General features: G+C 42.0%; 1 protein-coding gene and 1 long non-coding RNA gene across 2 annotated transcripts in view; one reads left to right on the top strand and one right to left on the bottom strand.

The window, feature by feature from the left end:
* CHN2 (chimerin 2) overlaps positions 1-26,494 on the top strand; it is a 340,309-nt gene that overhangs the window by 241,920 nt on the left and 71,895 nt on the right. The gene's annotated exons all lie outside the window — the stretch shown is intronic.
* LOC139182609 (uncharacterized) lies at positions 1,626-7,864 on the bottom strand. Its single transcript, XR_011566119.1, has 2 exons — positions 7,404-7,864; positions 1,626-2,127 (listed from the first exon to the last, which is right to left on the bottom strand). It is a non-coding gene; the product is annotated as an uncharacterized lncRNA (long non-coding RNA).

Here is a 26,494-nt window from a genome sequence, read left to right as displayed (position 1 = left end):
ACCCCCACTCCCATGGGGCAGATGCTTTGCGTTTATTACAGTTAGGTCATCCAGCCAACTTCTCTCCTCTACTTTCCCTCCCTGGCCTCTGGAGGCCTATTCCTGCAGGACTTTATCTTTACATTAACCAAGACTAACAAAGCTGTGTCCTGGGCCTTATTGTATTGTCCCCACATAGTATAGTATTTACCTGACTGTGCTTGGGCATAACGTTTTGTACCCCATGGTGACTCAAATGGTAAAGAATCTGCCTGCAGTGTAGGAGACCCTGCCTGGTTCAATCTCTGGGTTGGGAATATCCCCTGGAGAAGGGAATGGCAACCCACTCCAGTATTCTTGCCTAGAGGATTCCATGGACAGTGGAACCAGGTGGGCTGTAGTCCATGGGGTCTCAAAGAGTCAACTGAGCAACTAACACATTCACTTTTTTCACCTTTATTAAGCAATTGTATAAAAAACAGTCATAGGACACTCAGTATTACTTGTGATGTGGTACACCACATCATATACTTTATAACAACATCCGTGGCAGTCATTGGTGTTCTTCGTGAGATACTGGTTGTTCATGTCTTTTCTGGGTAATACTAGAATGCACAACTTGGTCCCCATGTGGTTGGGTGGATAGGAAATAATGCATAGGATTTAATCTGTGATGCAAATACTTTATTTCCAGGCCCTGGCATGATCTGCCAGTGCAAGATCCTCCAGACATTTTCCTCCAGCCGTGACAACCAGGATGCACCCAAGATGATATCTGCTGTCAGCCTGTGTCCCAGAAAGAGGAGGCATGGAGCAGAGTCCCCAGCCAAACAACAGAGACTGTGTAGCATGAGTGAGAAATAGATCTTTGTTCACCCAAGTAACTCAGATTTGAGGAATTTTTTTTTAATTACTGCAACAGACCCTAGCTTATATTGAGTGATACAGTCCATAAAAGAGATTTCTCTTAGAGAACTAGAAATAATCTTCTTCTCAGAAACTAGTTTCCCTTATCTTAAGGACTGTAAGAATCTTCTTTAGCATCTAGGAGTCTCAAAATCATCTCTTACTGAAGTATAGGACCTTGTGATATTTGGTGGATATTCTAAATTTTCCCCTAACTCAGTATTTTTTAAATATCTTATTTTAAAGAGGCTTTTTTTTTAAAAAGAAAGAGCAAGATATAAAAATAAACAAATAATTATATCCATAGAAAAGAAAGAAAGTGAAAGAAAGAAAAGTGAAGTCGCTCAGTTGTGTCCGACTCTTTGCGACCCCATGGACGGTAGGCTACCAGGATCCTCTGTCCATGGGATTTTCCAGGCAAGAGTACTGGAGTGGGTTGCTGAGGTTACTTTCAAATATATGTATGTGTCTGTTGGGAAAAAACAATTTTTAATCCCTTAAAAAATATAAAACCTGAGAATTTGCTACACACATTTTACAGGTTCTGTGGTGAGTGTGGTGTTTAATTCCAGGACTTTCTAAGATATAAAAGTAGATTGTGAGAGAGGTTAGTAGAGTACATGAAACATGTCACCTTAAAAAATTTCTTAGTGTTTCTGTAACTTATAATAGCAAACGATTATGAATTACTAGTTTTAAAGTTCCCAGTAGTAGATTGAAAATATTTATGAGGAAATATGTGGTTTGGGTTTTTTTTATTTATTTTTGTTTAGTGTGTAGCAAAACTTACTGATCCTTAGCAGAGAGGGTCTTGCTTAAGCAAGTACCCTGGGACAGACACAGCGTCTCTTGAGTTATCCTCTCTGTTAGTTTTGTACTGCTATGTAACAAATTGCCATACATTTAGCAGCTTAAAAGAACACTCATCAACTTACAATTCCGTAAATCAGACATCCAGGTGGATTCAGTCAAGTCCCTGCTCATAGTGTTGCAAGGCCCAAAACTGTGTGGACAGGTCAAGGCCCTGGGGAGAAATTCACTTCTAAGCATTCAAGTCGTTGGCTGAATTCAGATCCCTGAGCCTGTAGGTCTGAGATTCTCATGTCCTTGCTGGCTGTCAGGTACTCTGGTCTTGGCTCCTCAAGGCTATCATTACTTCTCACATGGTCCCTTCATCTTCACATCCAGCAGTTCAACACCCAGTCCTTCTCATACTTCAGATCTTCCAGACTTCTCCATCTGCTGCAAGCCAAAGAAAATTTCTACTTTTAAAAGGCTCAGGATCATCCACCCAGATAATTTTCCCATCTTAAGATCAATTGATTAGTAGCCATAATTACAGCTGCAAAATCCCCTTTACCACATAACATAATTTTGCGACTCGCTGCCATGTAAAGAATCAGGTAAGTAACACCAAGTGGTAAGGTCATGGGGCCACCTAGAATTCTGCCTACCAGCCCCCCAAACCCCAACATTGTACCACTAATCTCCCAGAACCCTCAGGAACTCCTTTCCACCTATTTATTTCCACCAACCCTTATCTTTTCTGGAGAATCCAAAGCTAGTTGTTACCCATATATCTGTTTCAAGCAAGCAAGTCATTAGTGCAAGTACATATTTCTTATTTATGTGTGCTTTGCTTGTCTGGAGTATAAGGTATAAGGTGGTGCTGGATAATATGGATAATATGTAGGAAAGGTGAGTAGGCAGTACAATGAAGTGACTGGGAACAAGAACTCCAGAACTAGACTTGTTTATTCACTGCACAACTTTGACTATTTCATTTCACCTCCGTGTGCCTCAGTTTCTTCATCTCTAAAATGGAGACTATAAAAGCAACTACTTCATAGGATTGTTGAAAAGATTGAATGAGTTAGTATGTATAAAGTACTTAAACAGTGCCTGGTATAGAGTTGCCACTACATAAGTTAATGTTTTAATTAGAATAATGGCAGCCGCTAAAACACAGAAATCCCCAAATCTTAGTGGCTTAATGCAATCGAAGGTCATTTGTCATTTGCATCAGTTTAATGGGGGTGTTTTTGGTGGATAGCCTTCCATGAGGTCGTTCAGGAACCAAGACTCCCTATATCCTGTTGTTCCATCTTCCTCTAAATCACTGGATCTCAGAGTATAATCCAAGGACCCTAAAGTTCCTGAGACCCTTTTAGGTTAATTCCACAAGGCCCCCTTTTCTGGCTTTTCATCTGGAAAGGTTTGGATTTTTTTTTTTTTCATATTCTTCAACCAACACAACATAACAGGTAGAATAAAAAAGCATATGTGAAGGCTTCCCTGGTGGTCCAGTGGTTAATAATATGCCTTGCAATGCAAGGGACACTGGTTCGAGAAGATCCCACATGCCTTGGAGCAACTAAATAGAGCCCATGAGCCACAACGACTGAACCTGTGTATTACAAATACTGAAGCCCACACACCTGGAGCCTGTGCTCTGCAACAAGAAGAGCCACCACAAATGAGACGCCCGGAGACTGCAACTAGAGAGTAGCCCACTCACCACAATTGGAGAAAGCCCATGTGAAGCAACAGAAGCCCACCATAGCCAAAAAATAATAATAATCAGCACATGTAAGAATCCAACTGTCTTCTAAGTTAAACATTAGAGTTTCAAAAAATGTGAAGTAATGCCACTTTTGCCACTAGATATTTTTTGTTTGGGCCAATAGGGTTGATTTTTATAAAAACATTATTTTATTCATAATTAGGGATTATGGTGTTTATAATATTTATATTTTTATTTTTTTAACAAATAGGATTCTAAAATATTCTTGATAACTCCTAATAGATGTAACCCATAGAAACAAAAACATTTTGGGGTCCGAAAAAATGTTAGGAGTGTCAAGGGGTTCTGAAAACCAAAAGTTGAGGGTCCAGTGATACAGATGCTGGGAGACTCATCCAATCCTCTGGCTGAGCAAGCCCAGAGGATGGTGTCAGGAGGTTTTTATGGTCCTGGAAGCGGCACATGACCTCTGTTTCACTTTGCTAGCTGAAACTCAGGCACATGGCTGCACCAAACCAGAGGGAGCCTAGAGAACGTTGCAAGCTTTTGTTCAAGAGACTGTAGAAAAGGGTTTAGTCACCATCACAGTCTATACTGTATTTGACCATTGTCAAGGGTTGTTTGGTTTGGTTTGGTTTGGTTTTTGGTTTGTTTGTTTGTTTGTTTTACCCTACATATGTATCACACATATCTTGTTTAGTATTTTCCAAGGGCAATAATATTTGGCTAAACATACTCAGACAACTTCAAAAAGATTTTAGGATTGTAACATGAGCCTACTTTTTGCCCTAGTAGTTTAGAAGTTGGCAAAGACTTATCTGAAATAGCAAAGCATTTAGCCAAAGAAGTAAAAGAAAAGATACCAGTCTTTTTTAGAACCAAACCCAACCAGGTGATTAAATGGTAACAGTGAAATGTTCTATAAACATTTCTGATCCCTTTTAAAACCAACAGTGAGGGATAACTGGAGCTAGACTGAGAGGTTCTTTGTTTTGTTGTGGGTTTGATTTGGTTTTTGCTTTGATATCTTATACCACTCACAAAATCTGCTTTGTAAATTGAGAAATTGATAACCTCTGGCTACCTACAACATGAGTTAGACTTCTGACACTTTGGGGAACAAAGCCTGAGTTACAGAGAGAGAGAGGGAGACCCCTAGCTCAGGGTTCAGTTGCCTGGAGTTTGTGATTAAGTTCTAGAGCACTAAAACTTTGAGAGCAATAGTTGAGTGGGTACGAGTATTTATTGTTGTTTAGTTACTAAGTTGTGTCCAACTCTTTGTGACCCCATGGACTGTAGCCCACCAGGCTCCTCTGTCCATGGGATTTCCCAGGCAAAAATACTGGAGTGGGTTGCCATTTCCTTCTCCAAGGGATCTTCCTGACCCAGGGATGGAACCCGCCTCTCCTGCTTGGCAGGTGGATTGTTTACCACTGAGCCACCTGGGAAGCCCCGGGTGCTAGTATAGGCTTACACAAAACTGTAAGGTGGAAATTTGATTTTTAAATTTGCTGTGACTAGAGTAAATTTAGATGTTCATATTATCTATTTGTGTGAAAATTTGTGTGTAACAGTATGCTTTTGTGCTATATGTGGGTTTTATCATATGGTAGAGACTCTTGTACAACTTGCAAGTTGTATAATAATTCGTAGCTGTATCTTTGCTTTCATATGTTCTTTATGCTCTAGCTTATTGGAGGTATAAGACCTTGCTAAGGAACATCAGCACACCGTTCCTAGGAAAAAGTCAATCTACTTATGAGTCTTCCCTTTGTGAAATCACTTCTATTGTGTTTAAAAGAGAAGCAAGCTTTGCCGAGGATATAAAGTTTAGTATTTTCTTAGTGTTTAAAGGTCACAATTCTTTGTAAATAACAGTCTGGCTAACAGATTTTAATCTTCAGGGCATTTTTTTGTTTCCTTAACAGAGGCCAATGTAGGTGGTTTGAGGACAGTTTAGGGCAGGTGGTTTCATCATGTACCCAGGCTCTTTTATTCCCCCTCTGCCAACCCCCACCCCACCACCCCACGTATGGCCTTCCCTCTCAGTTTGGTCAGCCAGGACACAGCAAGATCATTGTTCCATCACAGGTATCACATGACACAAGGCAGCAAGGGAGGTGGTAGAACACCAGGACTGCTCCATTCCTCCCTTCACAGGAGAAAATTCTCCCCAGCAGACTTTTCATCATCTCACACTGACCAGCACGGGACCCAGGCCTTTTCCTAGGCTGGTCAATGACAAAAGGGAATAGGGAGCTGTAACTGGCTTGGACCAGCCTTGACCAGTTCTCTCTGGATCTGGGTATACTGTTGCCCAAACCAAATCAGGGTCGGGTTGGCAAATGAAAATAAAGAGTAGCTATGAGCAAAGAATCAAGACGATTTGCCCCAGAGGATAACCAGTATAAGTGCTCCTTGTGTGTGGAACAAACACAACTCAGAGAGGATGAGCAGAGTACAGCCGCCCAGTTAAAATGCCTACAGGGCGACTTCCTGGTGGTCCAGTGGTTAAGACTCTGAGCTCCCAATGTAGGGGGCATGGGTTCAGTCCCTGGTCAGGCTAAGATCCCGTATGCCATGCTGCATGACCTAAATAAATAAATAAATAAAATGCCTGCAGTTGGGGAAGTTTTCTCCTGCTACTGGAATAAAAATTCTGTCATGCCCCTGACCCGTCTAGTCACTTGCAGCTAGTAGAAAATTCTACCATCACTTTCGATCTCAAAGCACAATCTGGTTTTTTGTTTGTCTTTTATTTTTTTTAATGTTTATTTATTTATTTGGGCTTCCCTCATGGCTCAGTGGTAAAGAATCCGCCTGCCAATTCAGGAGACACTGGAGACACGAGTTCATTCGCTGGGTCAGGAAGATCCCCTGGAGGAGGAAATGCCTACCCACTCCAGTATTCTTGCCTGGGAAATCCTATGGACAGAAGAGCCTGGTGGGCTCCAGTCCATCAGGTCGCAACAAGTCAGACACGATTAAGCAACTAAGCATGCACACATTTATTTATTTACTTGGCTGCACCAGATCTCAGTTGCAGCATGCAGATTCTTTAATTTTCACTTGCAGCGGCCTGTGGGATCTAGTTCTCTGACCAGGGATCCAACTCAGGCCCCCTGCATTGGGACCTTGCAGTCTTAGCCACTGGACCTCCAGGGAAGTCCTGACAATCTGGTTTTCTTTCTTTCTTTTTTTTTTTAATCATACTTATGTATTTTTGTTTATTGATTGGAAGCATTTACTTGAATTTGTGTGTTAGTTAATCAAGTTTCTATTTTGAAATATCCCAATCAATTCATTTCAAGACCTTTTCTAATCCATTTGTTTAAGTTTACAATCTGGTTTTAATAATTAGAATTCCTAGTCTTGAAGCATACTAGAAAGTCCAAGTGTCTCTCCCCCAGCCCTGGCTGACAGAGAGGATGCCTGCTGCATTGGAAGGACTGTGATCAGCTTGTTTCTTCCCCCACACTTGTTCCCCAGCTCACTGCCCATAGCGTAGGATGCAGAGATGGGGGAGAGCTCTTACTTGACTGGTATTATCATAGGAAAGCTTCACAATCAATGGGCCTGGTAAGCACATTTGTGGGTTATGGAAGTTGCCCCACTAGACCCTTCTGAATGCAGTTCTTATGAGGTGGGTATTACATAGGTGACCGTATAACTGATCCTCCAAACTAGACAGTAAAAGTGAGAGTGTAGGGGGTGAGGATGGAGGAGTATTCATTTAACCAGACCAACTGTCATGAACTGGAACCATCGACTGTCTGGAGCCATCAGGGAGAGTAGCCAAAGGTCCACCTTGGCAACGCACTTGTGCCTGCAGTGGCCTCCTGCCCCACAGCCCCTGCTTTCCCAGCTTCCTGTTTCACCAAGAACTCTCCTTTCAAGTTCCTTTAACATTCCAGATTATCCTAATGGCCTGAATTGGAAAGATTCCCTCTCTGCTCTGTGACCCATTTCTGGTCCTCAGGTAGCATTTACTTACAGTTGCCCGGAATTGGATAGAAATGCTATTTCTTCCAAGATGCAGCCCATCAGTCTCACCCTGCAGGCCCACAGCCCCTAGGATCCATCTTGAGATTGTTCTGGTTGCCTCAGCATCAGTCAGATATACCTCCATTGCTGCAAGAGTCAGGGGTTTGGGACTTATAGCTGAGTCAGCCCAAACAGTCTCCTCTTGAATCCTTTCCCAGTGTTGAAGAACCTCCCATTTTCTTATCCTGCTCTGTGTTGGGAAGGAAGGGCGTCTTAGAGTTGAGAACTGGTTTTCACTGGTTCCTTTGACTCTCTGTCTTAATTCTGTATTTACTGCTAAGGACAAACATTCAGCAATAACCTCTTGACCCAGAAGCATGAATGATGTGTTTTTCTGTAACGTGCGATGTTCCTAAAGGCCACTGGAGTTCTGTAGCACTGCAAACTCCCTCAGCGAATGGCCCCAGGCTAACTGGTATTCTAGTCAACTTCTGCTTGCTTCTCTTCCCCTTGTCAGCTGTGAACTCTAACCACCACATCTCTCTCCCTGTAAATCCATTGTCTCTAGTTTGCTGGCCAAAGAAAACCAGAAAGAAATGAAGCTTTTCAAGGTTAGCCAATTGAAAGATCCCAACTCAGAAATCTACATGTTACTCACCCACTACACCAGAGGTATAGGTGATCTCACTGCTCAGAACTGCCACCTCTTGTTTTTCCTTTGTGCTCTGGGCACATGAAACTCTTGGAACTCTAGCCACCAGTGAATTGAGGCATAGGTACAACTTGAGGCCTCACCCAAAGTGCAACTGGGACAGCAAGAATTTCCCTGAAGTCCCTGTGTATACACACATGCATTGATGAATTCATTCTGCTCTTGTATTGGGGAGCCAACCAGAGGAAGAGAGAAGGCTATCTGTGTGACTTGGGTGTGGGAGTGTGGGTATGTGTCTGTACTGGAAGGAACCAACACTATTAGTAAATACATATGGAAATAGAATAGATTGAACTGTACCTGTCAATTAAACAGCCTGACATTTAACTAACATTTTTAAAGTGAAGATCAGAAGACCAAAAAATGTAAAATCATTTTATAATAGTCCCTGGAATATTCTGGATTAGCTATGCATCATGGGTTGTTGTTGTTATTGTTTAGTTACTAAGTTATATCCGGCTCTTTTGCAACCCCATGAGCTATTGTCTGCCAGGCTCCTTTGCCCATGGGATTTCCCAGACAAGGATACTGGAGTCAGTTGTCCTTCCCTTCTCCAGGGGATCTTCCTGACCCAGGGATCAAACCCACATCTCCTGCATTGGCAGGCAGATTCTTTACCACTGAGCCATACGGAAAGCCTACATGCATCATGGGTAATCCTCATTTATTTCCTGTTATTGTTTTGTTCATGGAGTATTTTCAACAGCTATCCCTGGTCTTTTGGAATGTAATTATGTTTTTATCTTGAGCTATAATTTGGCCGCTTCAACCAGAAGGAAAAAAGGTTTGTGTGGAATCAGAGCTGACAATGGGGAGTCTGCAGCTCTGACGTGCCTCGCATGTCATGACTCACAGCTCTGTGACTCCTGGTGCAGAAAAAGTCATTCCAGAACACGGTGACCAAAGAGAAGTGCAGTTCTTGCACAAAACTTTTCCATCAAAGGAACCAGCTCTTACTGGCAGAAGTGGCTTTTTTTAGTGCTATTTCTTCTATTAAGGGTTTTATGCCAGAAAATATTTGTTCTGCACCTTGAGTGCTGAATGCACGTGCTATAACACTGTGGGCATAGATTTCAGGTACACTTTGAGTGGCAAAAAGTAATGCACACACAAAGAAGTAAAATTCAGGGTATGGTTGACTTAAGCTCTATGTGATTATCATGTTTAGAAGCCTAAGAGGAACCTTTGGGGTAGCAGGGAAAGACCTGCAGGGGGGAATGGGATTGAAAGATACTTGGAACTGGGATAATGAGACTGAAGGGAATTGGCAGGAATCAAAGTCATGGAGGTAGGAAGTTCGAGGTTATTTTCCTCGGTTGACTATATAAATGACCATCTGTACTAAGGGGAATATTAGATGTGCACCTAGACTTTTTAAAGTTAAATGAGACATACTGAGTAAACCCAGCTTTGCTGCTGCTGCTAAGTCACTTCAGTTGTGTCCGACTCTGTGCAACCCCAGAGACAGCAGCCCACCAAGCTCCCCCGTCCCTGGGATTCTCCAGGCAAAAATACTGGAGTCGGTTGCCATTTCCTTCTCCAGTGCATAAAAGTGAAAAGTGAAAGTGATGTTGCTCAATCGCGTCCGACTCCTAGCAACTGCATGGACTGCAGCCTACCAGGCTCCTCCGTCTATGAGATTTTCCAGGCGAGAGTACTGGAGTGGGGTGCCATAAACCCAGCATTAGGGTCACCTGATAAAGAAGGAGCCTTACAGTTCTCTTCTAATCTCAACAACAAAAAGATAAACTGGGTACCATGTCCTCCTGTGCAATGAGCATTGATTTATCACTGAGAATCTTCCTTCATCTCTGCTTTTGTTCTTTTTTCAAATCTGGTATTGGTTTTCTTGATAAAATAAAAAGTGTATTAAGATAAATTAAGTGGTTAAGAATGCTATACCTGACCAGAAAAGTCTATGCAGTTTCACCTTCCTTTTTAAACATCTTCATTCTTTGTCCTGCATCATCACACCAGCCAGCTGTGTGTTACTCATGTGTTTCTGGTCATCTTGGTGACTTCTCTACATCCCAGTGGGTTACTGACTGTAACCCACATTTTCTGCCCTGGGAAGTGCAAAGCCTATATTGGTTTCACAGGACGACCATAACAAAACACTTGGGTGGTTTCAAAAATAGAAATTTATTTTCTCAGTTCTGGAGGCTAGAAGTCCAAAGTCAAAGTACGTGTGAGACTGTGCTCTCTCTGAAGGCTAGCTATAGGGAAGGTTCTTTCCTTGCTTCTTCCTAGCTTCCGCTGGTTGCCAGCAACTCTTAGTGGAACGTTAAGGCTTATAAGACACATCACTCTAATCTGTGCCACCATCTTCACACACAGCTCTCTCCCAGTGTATCTCTTTGTTCAAATTTCCCTCTTCTGCTGCTAAGGACACCAGTCATTGGGTTAAGGGCCCACCCTAATCCAGTGTGACCTTCTCTTAACTTGATTACATTTGCAAAGATCCTATTTCCAAAAAAGGGCACTAACACAGGTTAAAGGGGTGAATGTATCTTTTTTTGGTGGGGGACACAGTTCAATCCACAACAGACCTAAAGACACAATACTTGCCCTCGGGAAACTTGCCATTTACGATATTCAGAAAAGATACAAACAGACCATCCATGAGAGAAAAACAAGAGTAATTGGTCAGTATATCCTATCCAGTCAGTTTTTTTAAAGGGCCAAATGAGGGAAAGCAAAAATCAGAGCTCGAGGGAAAGAGAGTGACATCCAGTGTGTGGTCCAGGGACTAACAGCATCCTCATTGCGTGGAAACAGGTTAGAAATGCAGATGGTCTGGTCCCAGCCCAGACCGATGGAATTAGTTACTCTGGGTTAGGCCTAGCAGTCAGTATCTGAAGCCAGGAGACTGTCCTGCAGGCAGAGGATAAGAACCACTCATCCAGAAACTCAGAAATGTCACCTTCCTCAAAGCTGGAACGGATCAGACTTTGTGCAGCATCTCAAGGCTATGGTTTTTCCAGTGATCATGTAAGGATGTGAGAGTTGGACTATAAAGAAAGCTGAGCACCAAAGAATTGATGCTTTTGAACTGTGGTGTTGGAGAAGACTCTTGAGAGTCCCTTGGACTGAAAGCAGATCCAACCATCCCATCCTAAAGGAGATCAATCAGTCCTGGGTGTTCATTGGAAGGACTGATGCTGATGCTGAAACTCTAATACTTTGGCCACCTGATGCGAAGAGCTGACTCATTTGAAAAGACCCTGATGCTGAGAAAGATTGAGGGCAGGAGGAGAAGGGGATGACAGAGGATGAGATGGTTGGATGGCATCACCGACTCAATGAACATGAGTTTGGGTAAACTCTGGGAGTTGATGATGGACAGGGAGGCCTGGCATGCTACAGTTCATGGGGTCGCAAAGAGTCAGACACAACTGAGCAACTGAACTGAACTGAAGGAAATCATTAAGCTGAGACAAAACACATGCACATTTCTCCATATCCTAACCTACTGGAAGAGCCTGCCACACTTTTTTTTTCATGCTTTGCATCATAGTGAGGGGTGAAAACTGGATTGGTTAGTTCTAGAATAGAGTTAATCAGCCCAGCCTATTCACTAAGGTGCAGGATGAAATGGTCCTCTCACTAGGTTCTGCTCACCCTAAAGTTGTGACATCTGTACTTCGAGGTCAAAGGCAGTGTGCGTGCCAAGCCTTGGGCTGGAGAACGCTGAATACTGGAGCCGTGACCCTCTAGCCTTCATATTCCCACCAGTTCTGGGAATTTCCCGAAGGGAAAGATTTGGATTCAGTGGAAGATTCTACATCTCTAACCAGCAAGCAGAGATGCTAAAACTGCTGGGTCCTGGGATGCCCCTTCCCTGACTCTGTCTTTAAACAGTATGGCTAGACAGCATGTTAAGGACCTCACTATTTATCCACACTTTTAAAATGGGTTAATTAGCTTTTATACCACTATACTTATATTTGAAAACTCTGTTTGAAAACTAAATATTTGGACATTATGTTTAACATTGAACACGTTTAAACATTGATGAAAAAAAGCTATCATTTTTTAAACCATCCATGAGCATTTGTGAAGGTAGAGTTTTACCCCAGAGTTCCACTGTAGCTATATGCCAAATGAGAGAGGCCCCAGTGTCCCTACTTGGCTCTCTGAAGAGCAGCCTGATGCTGGGGTGAATTAAGGCAGCCTTACCTTCTGACATTTAGTGGTATTTGGTCTCATGCACGCAGAAGTGTTGTGCCTGCTGACTCACCATGTGAAACAACAGGAGGAAGTATCCAAATTCTCCATAAATTATGAGGAACAACATTTGTCCCCAGAGTTGTTTAGTCAACTATATCTGTACAACCCAAGTTCCTAAGACTTCTGATTCTTTCTTTAATGCACAGGGGGAGAGTATTTGAGTAAACAACTTTATTTCAAGTGGATATGCAGTGAAATCGGTTCCCATGTATGTGTGTTAGTCACTTAGTCGTGTCCAACTCTTTGTGACCCCATGGACTGTAGCCCACCAGGCTCCTCTGTCCGTGGGATTCTCCAGCAAGAATACTGGAGTGGATTGCCATTTCCTTCTCCAGGGGATCTTCCTGGCCCAGGGATTGAACCCGGGTCTACTGCATTGCAGGCAGATTCTTTACCATCTGAGGTACAGGGAAGTCCCTATGTATGGGGCTCCCAATACGTTTAAAGTGAATTCCCAGTATAGTTGCTATATAATATTATAGTTACAGGCATACAACATAGTGATTCACAATCTTTAAAGGTTATACTCCATTTATAGTTATCATAAAATATTGGCTATATTCCCCATGTTGTAGGGTTTCAAATTTTTATATCCCAATTGCAACTTTTTAAAGTAGAGAGTTCTTTACCGTCTGAGCCACAAGGGAAACCCTAAAGATGAAAAAGAGATAGCATGCCTGAACAGGGACTTGAACCCTAGACCTTCAGATTAAAAGTCTGATGCTCTACCAACTGAACTCCTGTCCCCTGCCCTATTTCTTCCTAACATTTGCATATAAAGAAATATATACTTGTCCTATTTTTTTTTAATTAATTTAAATTTTAAAATAATTTTTGTTTTTTATTTTCTTACCATATAATTTAAATATTACATTTTCATTGTATAAAATTAGAAAACATACATTTAAAAATCATTTGTTGTATATCCTTAACCTAGCCTTGCAGAGACATGTATTGTTTTTATCTACCCAACACTTAAGCCATTTAAAACCATAATAGACCCCAATGGCTTCTTCCTGCTAAGGAGTTTAGCATAATCTCTCTGGGTAGATAAACCTTTGTTTAGGAAAATATCTTGACAGGTCATTTATGAAATGGAAAGCTCTCAGGAAGGGGTTGGAAAAGAAAAAGGAAAAATGGAAAGCTACCTTTTTCTTTAAAAGTTTCAGATTTATATGTATATAAAATTTATAGTAATAGTATACATAAAATTGTTTTGGATCATTTTATATATATATAGAGAGAGAGAGAGAGCACGCGTGCGCGCGCGAGAGAGCACAAGCTCCTGGATTGTTGAGGAGGTGAGGTCAGAGCAAGAAGCTAGAGCTTTGTGAGGCCAATGAGAATGGTTCAGGAACTTCAAAGAACACAGACTTTTGATAAACAATTTTGAGTGGTTTGCTAGGTGTTCCTTTAAAAACACTGTTCTTCCCCATCCCTTACCCTGGATCTTTAATAAAATCTGCTACACACATAGTTTCAGAGTGGAACATGGGGGAATAAAGGAAATGTGGTGATGGATAATATAGGACAACAGTGGGCAGAAAAGGGATAATCAGTGCAGATATAAAACAAACTGTAATTTTAGCAAAAACAGAGACTCAGATCCTGAGTGATAGAGAGACACACCCCACAACACCCCCTCTTCCCTGCTGCCCAGAAATATTCGAAGGGCCACTGAATCTCCTGCCGGTTGCAATAAATACCATTCAGATTCAAGAGATTCACTCCGCTTTACTTCAATGCTAACAGTCAAGTAACCCTAACAATCATTACCTGAGAACTCAAGTCTGCTTTTTCTCTCATAACTATTTATTATGAACATTTTTCTAGATTACCAAGTAATCCTTAATAAAATCATTTCTAACAACTGCATAGCAATCCATTGAATGGATGCACTGTGATTAATTTAACCACCCACTCTGGTTAGATGTTTCAGTTCTTTTTTTCTTCCATTTTAGAAACAACTCTGCAATGAAAATTCTTGTAGCTAAATCTGTGCAAATGGGTTTAACTATTTCTTGAAGTTAAATTTCAGGTACCTACTTTACATTTTTGCACACAGATAAAAATGTATGGCCTATATAAGTTTACTTTCTTTGCACTTTGTTTTTGTTTTTAATGACATTTATTTTTGACTGTGCTGGGTCTTCATTGCTGCCTGAGCTTTCCTCCAGTTGCAGAAAGTGGGCGCTCCTCTCCAGCAGCAGTGCATGGACTTCTCACTGTGGTGGCTTCTCTTGTTGCCAAGCACGGGCTTCAGAGGGCTTGGTCTTCAGTAGTTGTGGCACGCAGACTCAGCAGCGGCGGCTCCCAGGCTCCAGAGCACAGGCTCAGTAGTTGTGGTGTCTGGGCCCCAGTGCTCTGCAGTGTGTGGGAATCCTCCCTGATCAGAGATTGAACCCGTGTCTCCTGCATTGGCAGGCAGATTCTTTACCACTGAGCCACCAGGAAAGCCCCTGAACAGTGTTTTGTAAACCTCTTTCCTCAATTATTATCCCATCAAGATCATGTTTTTGTTTTGTTTTGCTTTGAGGAAATATCTTTACACTTTGCATCTTGCTTTGGGATCTAAGTTTTGCATCTAAAACTTTCTGTTTTAGATGACCGTTACTGGTTAATTGAACAACCTTTATGGGGAGTAATAATAGAAACTGGCATTGTAGAAATTGTTCACAACTATTCAAAAAGTCTATTGAGGGACTTACAGTCCAATGGTTAAGACTCCCTGAATCTAACGCATGGGGTGTGGGTTCTGTCCCTGGTTGAGGAACTAAGACCCCACATGCCACATGGCATGGCCAAAAAAGAAAAATCTATTGATTTGTTGCCCTCACCTCTTGGAAAGGAACAGATAGAGTTTTACTGGATAGAGTTTTACTATAATTGCAGTTCTGTTAATCCCCTGACTGGCCTTGTTACCAGAGACACCTATTTTCCTGAAAGCAGAGAACTAATGAATGTGGCATTTGCCTCATTCATCTATTATTGGGCATGAAAAGAACTAATATTTCTGAAGAACGTGTTACTAAGCATATCTGGGGGTTTGCCTGTATTGGATTTCAGTGTATGAAGAAAGAGACTTTCTTGGTTGTGCAGAAACTGAATAACAAGGAAGTGTTGTATAGTGAGATTGTCACCATGAATACCAAGGGATCAAACCCTTCGTTGCAGGCAGATTCTTTCCTGTCTGAGCACCAGGGAATTCCATGAATATCTACACATATGTAATGGCCATTGGAGTAGCACACTGGACATCAGACAACAAAGGACAGTGTCTGGAAACAAATGAGGGCAGCAGTGTGACTGCCCCAGCTTGCTACCTTAGCAAGTGCCCAGGCACTGTGTCAGGAGAGAAGTCCAGGCAGAACCCAGAGGACTGTGAGGTGAAGAGATGGAGCTGAGAGTCCAGGGGGACCAAAGCAGCTGGAGTTCACAGGACCGAGTGAGGAGGTGGGAGAACTGCACAAAAAAAGGCACCGGAGATCTGGGTTCCTGATGTGGGTCTCCTGACATCGTCAGCAGATCTCAGTGCAGCAGTCAGCAGTAGCAGGGCCTGGGTGTGAGGAAACTAGCCAAAGCCAGGGAGGAGCCAGGCAAAGGGTTAAAGGAAACATTGCAGATGCCCATCCTGGGCCAAGAACAGTGGCTCTTTCCACCAGCCAGGCTTGAAAATCTCATAAGTCATGAGGCATTGAGTTGAGTCCTCAGAGCATTGCTGCCTCAGGAGTGGGGCAAAATTAGCTCTAGACTGAGTCCCATGCCAGATCTGTCTAGCAAATCCTAAAAGCAAGGCACAAGAGGATTAAGCTGGTTTCAGGCAGCTTAACAGTGTGCAAGAACAAAGCTGAAGAACATTTATAGGAATACTAAAAGACCCAGCACCCAACAAGGGAAAAATCAGAATATCTTTCATCCAGTGAAAAATCACAGATATGGGGAGACAGACAAGTACAACCTATAATGAGGAGACATATCAATTCAGAACTAACAGAGATGTTAAATGAGCAGACAGTGTCATTGAAATGGGCACTATAACTGTATTCAGACTGTATTCCATATATTCAAAGAGTTCATGATATGTATATAAAAGATCCAAATCAAACTTTTAGACATGAATACTACCATGCTTGAAATGAAAAATACACTATATATAATGGGATTATCAGCAGACCAGAAATGACAGAAGGAAAAACAGAGAAATTGAAGACAGAAATACAAGCTATCCAAAGAAGAATTTTTTTAATGAAAAAAGTTTCAGTGAGCTATGGGACAATTTCAGCTGGTATGATATAGTTGGAGTTCCCAAAGAGCTAAAAAGAAAGAAGGAACAGAAAAAAATCTTTGAAGAAATAATGGCCAGAAGTTTTCCAAATTTGATGAAAACTGTAAACTCAGGGATCCAAGAATCTCAACAAACGCCAAGCAAGCACCAAAATCTACGCCAAGATATAGCATAATCGAATGGATCAAAATCAGTGACAAGAGGGAGGGTCTGTCAAGCAACATGAATAAACTTTCTGGGGTGATGGATACAAATACATTCATTTTCTTAAATGTGGTGGTAGTTCTCCGGCTGTGCAATTATGTTTGATATGTGATGTCAGTGATAAGTGAAAATATTTCAAGTTGTATGCTTTGAATTTGTGCGATCTGTTATATGTCAGTTATATTACAAAAAAAAGCTGGTCAGTTTTAAAAAGCAAATAATAATTCAACTATGGCTTCAAATGAGAATGATGGGGAACTTTGTAAAAATACAAAGCAGTGTCCTTAGAGGTTTTGGTTCACTTAGCCTGGGATGGGACCCAAGATCCATATTTTTTAAAATCTGGCAGACAGTTCTTATTGGCAAGCTTTTTTGAGAATCATTGCCAGCAGGAAATTTCAGAAACTTCCCCCATTAACCTGATCTAGAGGCTAATGACCTTTATTCTGAATAAGTAGCTTTATATTTCAGGGATGTGGCCACTTGACATACAATGTTAACATCTGCGTTCTGGGTTTCCTGTGTCTGCTCTTTTTCCTTATAGGCATACAATAAGGAAAACTTTTATAAAAGGATGGATTTTTGATACCTTTTTCCTTATTTTTTAAACTTTCTAGATTTTTTTCCCCCTCTTAGAACATTCACAGCTTCTGATATTCCCAGGACTTTGTGATAATCATGCTCAAATTGGGTCCTTTGGTTTTTAGCTCCAAGAAGTGACTTCTTAGAAGTACATTGTTGGTGTTGCAGTTCAGAGATGGTTTAGAGTTTAGAGAACTTCTAAACTCTCCTTGAAGAGGCACATGGCAGCTTTACCCTCATTCTTTTATTAGTTTCTCCCTTAGCATTTATGTGTCCTACTATGTCACTTCCCTGGAGAAGGCAATGGCACCCCACTCCAGTACTCTTGCCTGGAAAATCCCATGGATGGAGAAGCCTGGTAGGCTGCAGTCCATGGGGTCCCTAAGAGTTGGACATGACTGAGTGACTTCACTTTCACTTTTCACTTTCATGCATTGGAGAAGGAAATGGCAACCCACTCCAGTGTTCTTGTCTGGAGAATCCCAGGGATGGGGGAGCCTGGTGGGCTGCCATCTATGGGGTCGCACAGAGTCGGACACGACTGAAGCGACTTAGCAGCAGCATGTCACTTCCCAGACAGTCTACCCCAGGCTTTTAGATATAGTCCAGTCTCCCTAATGTATGCTGTGAAATTCTACATGAGCTAAGCCTGCCTGCCTCACTTCCTTACCTTCTTATTTCGAGCCACGCTTCTCTGATGAATCACCCTCTAACTCACTTTCAACTCCTTGAAAATTCCATTCCCTTTGCCTGTAATACTCTCCTGGACTCATTCTACTACGTGGCTATCTTCTCAGCCTTCAGAGAAGGCTCTGTGCTCCTAGAGCACATTACCTCCCTATCTTAGCAATTAATTATAAAATTATATATAATACATATTAAGTATAACCATGCAGCATACAGTTATATTTTATTATATAATTAATATATAATTTATAATATATTTATATAGTATAGCATATAAATATATTATGTGAATATATAATTATATACATAATTATATTAAAATTGCTTGTTAACTTGTATTATCACTAACTTGACTGTAAATGCCTTGAGGACAGGAGCCAGTCCTAGCTTCCATCACAGGGCCTAGACTGGTGAGCTGTAAATTAGAAATGTGAGGATTGATAAAGGGCAGGGTGGCACCATTTACTTACAGTTCATTTGTGATTTGCGAATCACCAGTTTAGGTCTAGGAAGTTACCACTGAAACTCAGCCATAGGAGCTTCCTACTATAAGAGAGACTTGATAACTTTGCAAAGTTAAGTTTTTCTGTCCACTCAAGCTGAGCAGAATAAACCCAGAGGGGATAAATGAAATGATTTCCCATTTTTTCACACACAGAGAGAAGCAGACAACTAGAGAATCATAGGAAAAATGGAAGTCTCTAAAAAAATTAAGTTTTATTAGGATTATATAAACCCAATGAGTGTCAGAAAAATAGTCTATGTGTCAGGAAGCTCAATCTGGAGAGGAGATAACAGAAAGCAAATTTGAAGTTGTACTTAAATCATCAGAAATAGTTAAACTTCTTATGGTGGGGAATAACTTAGAATCTGTCCTTTGTCCCTGGAACAGGAATAAATAAACTTTATTTTGTAAATAAAGCTTTATAGGAACACAGCCATTCCCATTTGTTGAGGAATAGACTTTTATTCCAGTGTTGACTAAAGCTACTGTCCTCCAGTGGCAGAGTTGAGTAGTCCCAACAGGACAGAGGCATTTGGCTTGCAAATCCTAAAACATTTACTCTTGACACCTAGCAGTGGCTGGCCCTCTGCCTGGGAATGAGTGATGCTGCTTACAGTCATTCCAAGTCATCGATGGAGCTCTACTTTTGCATTGAGTTCATGCCTGGCACATAGTTAACCCAAATACATGTTGACTGTGATTGGGAGTGTGGTGGCTGGGCACTGAGGAACAAACCCTGGGCTACAGACAAGGCTGCGGCCCCTCTGCACCAGGCGGGAGCACAGATGCTCATGGCCTGTGGGACAGCTTGGGCAACAGCAAACAAAGAAAAAAAGAAGACTGCAGGTGGGTGGTAACCCGGTGTTTACGCTGCTCTAAAGAAAACCACTCTTGGGGAATATTTGTATCACTTCCTTTTCTCTACCTCCAGAAAAAAAAGGATGGAGAGCCAAACTCAGTCTGTGGTTAGTCAATATTTCATTCCGAGTTTCATGAAGTGGCTTCTCGGATCTTCCCCAATGGACGTGGTAGAGGTTTCACAAGTCCAGGGTGTGTATTTTACTTTCACCGGATGGATATCTTTAAGGCAAATAGGCAGGTTCGTTTCATCTATTTGCAGGGCACACACATCATCATTCTCCTCACGAAGCTCCAAGTAACCCAAGAGAGAATGCTGCAGGAGGCGAGGAGTGAGTGGGTCCTTAGAATGTTGTGGTAGGTGGGTAATGACACCAAAGATAGCAGGTTGATCCCTGGAGACTGCAAACTTTATTTCAAAAGGGATCTTTGAAGGTGTGCCTAAATTAAGGCTTTCAATGAAGATCTTATCCTGGATTATTCAAATGAGTCTTCTTATAAAGCCACAAATGTCTTTATAAGAAAGAGGCAGAAGGAGATTTCACAGACAGGCACAGAGCAAAACTCAGTGTCAAGATGGAGCACCAAGAGATTTGAAGATGATGAAGTGATGTAGCCAGAAGCCACAGAACATCAGCAGACACCAGAAACTGGGAAAGGCAAGGAAGAGATTCTCTCCTGGAGCCTCCAGAAGGAGCATAGCCCTTGATTTTGGCCCAGAGAAACTGATTCCTGACTTCTGGCCTCCAGAACTGTGAGAGAATAAATGTGCATTGTTTTAAGCCACCAAGTTTGCAGTCATTTGTTACAGAGCCATAGAAAACTGATTTGATGAATACTGTGTGCATTGCTTTATTACTTTGTGTACAATGATAAACTAGAAAGAGACAGAGAAGCAAAAGGCCCCTCCACTTTTTCTCTATCCTTACAAGTAGGGACAGATATTATATAGTACCCATTACTGAACTGGGGACCATGGAGGTTGAAAGGAGAGTTAGGAGACTTGGAAAGGAAAATTCACTGAAGCTTTAGATAACTGGGAAAAGATACACAGCTCATCCATATCCTCGGTCTGCTTTATTTTTCTCCATAGCACATACCATCTATTAAATATATTTGCTTATTTGTTTCATGTCAATCTCTCCTTACATGAGGACATCATTTCTGACATAAAGTCAGAGACCGTTATATATTATGTTCCCTGTGTCTCCGGTGCTGAGAGCAGAAACTGGAACAAAATAGATCCTCGGTAAACAGTTACTCAACACATGAATGAAATCAAGGCAGGTAAGATTCAGGATTAACTGTAAGCTCGAAATTGTACTGGGACCCAAATTAATGCCCCGATTAAAGTGTGATATGTAGACAGATGTCTTTTTGAGGATCATTTGCTATCAGTCCAAGGTGAGATAAGTACAGTAATACAGAAGGCTCCAGAAGTACTTCTTAGTGATTTTTAAAAATATCACTGATGGTTCAGGATGGGGAACATGTGTATACCCGTGGCGGATTCATGTTTGTGTATGGCAAAACTAATACAATATTGTAAAGTAATTAGCCCCCAATTAAAATAAATAAATTTAAATTAAAAAATAAATAAAAATATCACTGATGGAGAAAATAATATAGATGATAAAAAACTTCTGTAAATTTGATGATGTTTTTCAATGAATTTGTATTTTTATTAATCACAACATATTTACTTACTTTTATTTTTCTAAGCATAGTTGATTTACATTATTGTGTTAGTTTCAGAAATATATTTTTTAATTCTTCATTATAGTTTATTATTATACAAGATATTGAATATAGTTCCCTGTTATTTTTGTTGTTGTTGTTGTTTAGTCACTAAATTGTGTCCGACTCTTTGTAACCCCATGAGCTGTAGCCCTCTAGACTCCTCTGTCCATGGGATTTCCCAAGCAAAAATACTGGAGAGGGTTGCAATTTTCTTCTCCAGGGGATCTTCCAGAACCAGGGATCAAACCTGAGTTTCCTGCTTGACAGGCAGATTCTTTACCACTGAACCACCAGGGAGGCCAGGATTTAAAATAGATAAATCCTTGTCGTTTATCTATTTTATATATGGTAGTATACATCTGTTAATCCCATACTCCCAATTGATCCTTCCCTCCTTCCCCTTTGGTAACTATAAGTTTGAATTTACTATGTCTATGAGTCTGTTTCTATATTGTAAATAAGTTCCTTTGTACTATTTTTTAAGATTCCACATATAAGTGATATCATATGATATTTATCCTTCTCTGACTTACTTCACTTAGTTTGATAATCTGTAGTTCCATCCATGTTGATGCAAATGGCATTATTTCATTCTTTTTCATGGTTCATCATATTCCATTGTATATATATAACACAACTGCTTTATCCGTTCATCTGTGGATGGGCACTTAGGTTGCTTCCATGTCCTGTCTGTTGTAAATAGTGCTACTATGAACATTGAGGTTCATGTATCTTTTTGAGTTAGAGCTTTCATGTTTTCTGGATATAGGTCCAAGAGTGGAATTGCTGGATCATATGGTAACTCTGTTTATGTTTTTTTAAAGAAACTCCATACTGTTTACCATACTGACTGCACCAACATTTCCCTCATTTTAATATGGTCATAGATATAAGAGACAGATAACTGGGGTGGGGGGAGGGAGTGCTATTTTTTTTCCAAATTAGGATAATTCTCCAACCACATAGAGTAAACATGAACCAGTAGGACTCCATAGCCTAAAGGTTCAAAGTTATAAACCAACCCAAATAAGGAAACCAGAGTGTGAAGCTATTCTGTGGTAATGACCTAATCAGCACCCGAGACAGACCCAAATCCAGGATTCTGACTTCTGAATCCCATCCCAGTGCTATTTCAGTGGCCACTGATGAGACATCTCCATGCACTTCCTAAAGGTTCTCTCCTAGGTAACCTCTCAGATCAGATCAGTCGCTCAGTCGTGTCTGACTCTTTGCGACTCCATGAATCGCAGCACGCCAGGCCTCCCTGTCCATCACCAACTCCCGGAGTTCACTGAGACTCACGTCCATCGAGTCAATGATGCCATCCAGCCATCTCATCCTCTGTCGTCCCCTTCTCCTCCTGCGCCCAATCCCTCCCAGCATCAGAGTCTTTTCCAATGAGTCAACTCTTCGCATGAGGTGGCCAAAGTACTGGAGTTTCAGCTTTAGCATCATTCCTTCCAAAGAAATCCCAGGGCTGAAGTCCTTCAGAATGGACTGGTTGGATCTCCTTGCAGTCCAAGGGACTCTCAAGAGTCTTCTCCAACACCACAGTTCAAAAGCATCAATTCTTCGGCACTCAGCCTTCTTCACAGTCCAACTCTCACATCCATACATAACCACAGGAAAAACCATAGCCTTGACTAGACGACCTTTGTTGGCAAAGTAATGTCTCTGTTTTTGAATATGCTATCTAGGTTGGTCATAACTTACCTTCCAAGGAGTAAGCGTCTTTTAATTTCATGGCTGCAATCACCGTCTGCAGTGATTTTGGAGCCCAGAAAAATAAAGTCTGACACTGTTTCCACTGTTTCTCCACCTATTTCCCATGAAGTGGTGGGACCAGATGCCATGATCTTCGTTTTCTGAATGTTGAGCTTTAAGCCAACTTTTTCACTCTCCACTTTCACTTTCATCAAGAGACTTTTGAGTTCCTCTTCACTTTCTGCCATAAGGGTGGTGTCATGTGCATATCTGAGGTTATAGATATTTCTCCCAGCAATCTCGATTCCAGTTTGTGTTTCTTCCAGTCCAGCATTTCTCATGATGTACTCTGCATATAAGTTAAATAAACAGGGTGACAAAGTGCTTATAAACCTAGCTAAAGGAAGAGGCCATGAGGGCCACATCTCTGACGGAGGACACAGGACCATTAGGACACACCTGGGTGCAAGAAGCTTCATGGGCATGAAGCCTCACAGAGCCTGGTGCTTAGAAAGCCCTTGCTTGATCTAACATTCTTCCTTCATTTGAGATTCTTAATAATTTTTGAAAAAGAAGCACACATTTTCATTTTGTGCTGGGCCCTGCGAATGATGTGGCCAGTCCTGTCCAGGCAGGACAACTTGGATCTAACTGTATTTTATTCCTGGCTTGTTTCTAATTGCCTTCTGGGGATACAGCGTTCATTACTGTGCCTCAGGATTTGGCAGACCATTCGATCTGGGATGAGGAGACTTGGTATACCAAGTTAGAGATGTGGGCACAGAATGTGAGGAAGCGCTTACTCTTAGGGTTGTGCAGACACAGGGTCAGCACCTGCGAGTGAGTGCCCCTTATACCTTGCACCTCACTCGGCTCACCCAAGCCCCACTCTGCACCACGCCTGCAGCATACCTGTACACTGCCCCGCATCTACCATACACTGGACCCTCCTGCTTCCTTTATCTGTAGAGTGAGTGCCTCTACAGTCACTGAAGTTTCATCAGCCAGATCAGGTGGCATGCAGAAACCTACACTATTGACTTTTTCTTAGATTTTTTTTTTTTTCTGAAAATCTTCTTTATTTCTTCAGCGTTTGTTGAGGGAGAAATATATTTCCTCTTTCTCTGCAAGACTGGCCATGCTGGCAGGTGAATGCTCCATTGTGTAAATGTAATTTGATATAAAGCTGAATTGTCAATACCATGAAACATTTTATAGGAAGGGTGAAAGAGTCACTGTCACTAGTGGTCACGTTCCTGTATCACCGGAGAGTGAGAGAGGCATGATGGGAAGACAGATAACCTTGGTTTTCGTCCGTCCTGAGACCCTTACTTCCTTGCCGCATGACCCGGGGCAAGGCTTTGTGCCCTCTTAGCCTCTGTTTTCTCACCTATAAAATAGGGATAATAAAGTATCTGTCTCCCATGAATATTATGATGGGATGATAAATTGATACGTCTGAACATGCCTTGCAGATTAGAAAATGCTAGCTGGTTGTTGACACTATTACTCAGCTTTTGGAGGGCAGTGGTTTTCAGGATGGGTCCATTCTGAGTTGCCATCTGCCACCCCCCAAAGTTAAGGGTGAATTTCACAACATCAAACAGTATGAGCTAGGCCTTGGAGTTGCTTTCTTGAAGGAAAAAAGAAACTTCCAAAGCCAGAGTCAGCCAGATAAGACGGAAAAGTCCTGCTGGGGCTATACGCTCTTCTACGTGAATTTATGTTCCAAGGAAGAAGCCCCCCCACCCCCATTTATCTCCCTTTTCATGGGGCAAGTGTGAAAGCAGTTTTGTTGGTGGGGAGATAATGAAGCTACTCTGGCACCAGACAGTCTGGATTTGAGTGTCAGCTGTTTGCAGGAATTATCAAGCTCTCAGCACTGGGGACCTTGGAACCCAAGTAACATTACCCTGGAGGGAGGACACAGCTTGTCCTAGGAGAAAGGAAGCTTGGGCACAGCCTCTGCAGCTGAGAGGGGAAGTTAGGATCCCACCCCCATGGCTCCTTAATCAGATCACCTAGGTTGAGCACCTCCCAGCATTTCCAGACATCCCTGCTCTGTCCGTCTCAGGAGCAAGGACATCAAGGACATCATGATAAAACCCCAGTGTTAAACTAGGTCACGTCAGTGTGTTTTGATGGTTGCTTAAGAATTGATAGATTGAGGTTCGCCCATCCTAACTCCAGATGCATCCGTTACTGAAGATTCTTTACAATTTTAAAAGATTCATTTGGACTTTATAAGTCTAAAATGCAGTTATAGTTGATTCCTTTAACCAGCCTTGTTCTTGCTTCTGTGTGATTGATGTTGAGAGCTTACCCACCCAAATGCTCCCCTGGCTCATCCTTTCCTCCCCGGCCTGAAATCCCCCTTCTATAAATACCACAGCAAGTACAGAACCCAGTAATGGGGACAGTGTGGGGGGAACCGCAGTAGACAAATAATCAAAACACAGTATCAGTTTTGCACCACATGCTCAGGAAAGCTTAGAGTGTCATGGACACTTCAAAAAAGAGATAATATTTGAACTGCATCATAAAGGCTAAGCGGGCTTTCTAGGTGGTGCTAGTGGTAAACAACCCACCTGCCAGTGCAGGAGAAGTTAGAGACACAGTTTCAATCCATGGGTCAGGAAGATCCCCTGGAAGATGGCATGGCAACCTGCTCCAGGATTCTTGTCTGGAGAGTTCCAGGGACAGAAGAGCCTGGTTGGCTACAGTGCATAGGTTCGCAAAGGATATTGTACAACAAAGAAAGAAGAGAAAGGAATGGAAAGTAGAGAAAACAGAGAGAAAAGGTGTTGTACTTCAGATGACCTGACAACTGTGAAGTGTTTAGAACAGTATGTGCTACATAGTATTTGTGCTTAGTCGCTCAGTTGTGTCCGACTCTTTGCAACCCCATGGACTGTAACCCACCAGGCTCCTCTCTCCATGGGGATTCTCCAGGCAAGAATACTGGAGTGGGTTGCCATGCCCTCCTCCAGGGGGTCTTCCCAAGCCAGGTCTCCCGCATTGCAGGCAGATTCTTTACCCTCTGAGCCTCCAGGGAAACCCATAGGATCAGATCAGATCAGTCGCTCAGTCGTGTCCGACTCTTTGGGACCCCATGAATCGCAGCACGCCAGGCCTCCCTGTCCATCACCAACTCCCGGAGTTCACTGAGACTCACGTCCATCGAGACAGTGATGCCATCCAGCCATCTCATCCTCTGTCGTCCCCTTTTCCTCCTGCCCCCAATCCCTCCCAGCATCAGAGTCTTTTCCAATGAGTCAACTCTTCGCATGAGGTGGCCAAAGTACTGGAGTTTCAGCTTTAGCATCATTCCTTCCAAAGAAATCCTAGGGCTAATCTCCTTCAGAATGGACTGGTTGGATCTCCTTGCAGTCCAAAGGACTCTCAAGAGTCTTCTCCAACACCACAGTTCAAAAGCATCAATTCTTCGGCGCTCAGCCTTCTTTACGGTCCAACTCTCACATCCATACATGACCAAAGGAAAAACCATAGCCTTGACTAGACGGACCTTTGTTGGCAAAGTAATGTCTCTGCTTTTGAATATGCTATCTAGGTTGGTCATAACTTTTCTTCCAA

The sequence above is a fragment of the Bos indicus genome, chromosome 4, assembly GCF_029378745.1.
Source record: "Bos indicus isolate NIAB-ARS_2022 breed Sahiwal x Tharparkar chromosome 4, NIAB-ARS_B.indTharparkar_mat_pri_1.0, whole genome shotgun sequence".
Lineage (NCBI taxonomy): Eukaryota > Metazoa > Chordata > Mammalia > Artiodactyla > Bovidae > Bos > Bos indicus.
Note: the sequence above shows the minus strand (reverse complement) of the source record. Positions and strands in the feature narration are given on the sequence as shown.